Source organism: Alosa pseudoharengus, unplaced genomic scaffold, assembly GCF_046254945.1.
Source record: "Alosa pseudoharengus isolate Yale_2024_CS ecotype anadromous, Long Island Sound unplaced genomic scaffold, YU_APseudo_1.1 YU_APseudo_1.1_scf_13, whole genome shotgun sequence".
Classification (NCBI taxonomy): domain Eukaryota; kingdom Metazoa; phylum Chordata; class Actinopteri; order Clupeiformes; family Clupeidae; genus Alosa; species Alosa pseudoharengus.
This window is the reverse complement of record NW_027468598.1, coordinates 7,239,133-7,240,663: the sequence shown is the minus strand read 5'-3', so window position 1 is coordinate 7,240,663 and position 1,531 is coordinate 7,239,133. Positions and strand designations below refer to the sequence as shown.

Here is a 1,531-nt window from a genome sequence, read left to right as displayed (position 1 = left end):
GAAATGAGAGGTAAGAAGACTCGCTTAATTTGTTTACATATGTAATTTTATAATGTATAACAACTAACACTATCAACTTTTCCATAGCTGTGAGGACATCCATGGTCCGCATGGCACAGCGAATCGACTTGATTGAGGGCAAGATCGAGGAGGTGCTCAGCCTCTTAAGGGGCTCACAGTCACTTCCCTCTGCTCCGGTTGAAGACCTTTTGCTGTCCCCCTGCTCGACAGTCACCGAGCTGCAAGACTTGGACCAGAGTCTTGGTAACCAGGAGAGGAGGAATAAAATGGTAATTAAATGGCCATAGTCCTGCCCTTAAGATAAACACTATGTAATTGCATAAATTCAAATCATTATAACTGAACTGACTTACAATATGAGATTGTATAAGCTCTCCACTTTCTATGTGTTGTTCTATATAATTTGTATTTCTGTGTTTTACAGCTACTTTTCTTGGCGTCCCTTGGAGGGTTGACTCCAGGTGCTGCCATCCGTCGTATGCTACGGCGGGTGGCAACCAACAACGTTCTAAAGGAGTACAGCCTGCGGGGCAGGAAGGCCAAGAAATCCTTTCAGGACCTAACCCTCTGCAGGGTTTTAACAGGCAGGTGTTATTTTATTGTTCACATCAGTATTATGCTTAACTTGGCTGATAAGAAGTTTTAATTTGACTTAACTTTTCTCATTTGTTGATTTCTACTATAGCTGCGGCCCAGAAAAACTTCCCTGCGCTAAATGCTGCAGAGGCGGAGGACCTGATTGGGCTAGCACTGAAGTTTGCCCCACACAGACGGTAAATTGAAATTTGTTCATAACAATCAAAGTAATGGGAAAACTACTTTTTTTGTGATCAGAAAAAAAAGGGTTGTTAGTAAGGCACTTTGTCTTGTTTTTTTCAACATGTTCATTCTTAGTATGACATCAAACTTTTTTTTTTTCTTTTTAGGCAAGCTGAGGACTGATCTTGTTGAGACTCGACTCGGACTTGAAGGACTGGAGCTCTATTTTTTTTTTTTTTTTTTAAAGCTTTTGTATTTTTTTTTGTTGTATTAAACCTTTTGTATTTTTCTTTAATTAAAGCTATAGTATTTTTTTGTATTACAGCAATTGTAATTTTTACACACAAAAACAACCACACACAGGAGCAGCTTCTTTCGCACTGTTATCACTCTGTGGATAAGTACTTACTTTATCATTCCAATATACGTCTTGCACTCTACATTTGCACTATTACTTTGCACTCAACAGCCCACTCCATGTGTACTTGTATTGGTATTATGTCTTTGTATATTGTGTTGGTATCTGCCACAATGTATATTGTTGTCTTTTGTACAGTGTGTCTATTTGTTGAATGTAGCACCTACCAAAGTCAAATGCCTTATGTTAATATACTTAGCTAACACTAAGTCTAATTTATATATATATATATATATATATATATACAGTGAGGCCTTTTAAAATTGTTTTTTTTTTGTCTTTTGATAATTTTATATTAAAGTTATAAGTTCCATCGATTTTGCCTGTTCATTC

The 1,531-nt window shown here is 37.0% G+C and overlaps 1 long non-coding RNA gene across 1 annotated transcript; it reads left to right on the top strand.

The window, feature by feature from the left end:
• The first annotated feature begins 442 nt into the window (after positions 1–442).
• On the top strand, positions 443–1,300 carry LOC143121074 (uncharacterized). Its single transcript, XR_012986394.1, has 3 exons — positions 443–605; positions 707–794; positions 948–1,300. It is a non-coding gene; the product is annotated as an uncharacterized LOC143121074 (long non-coding RNA).
• Positions 1,301–1,531: the final 231 nt, after the last annotated feature.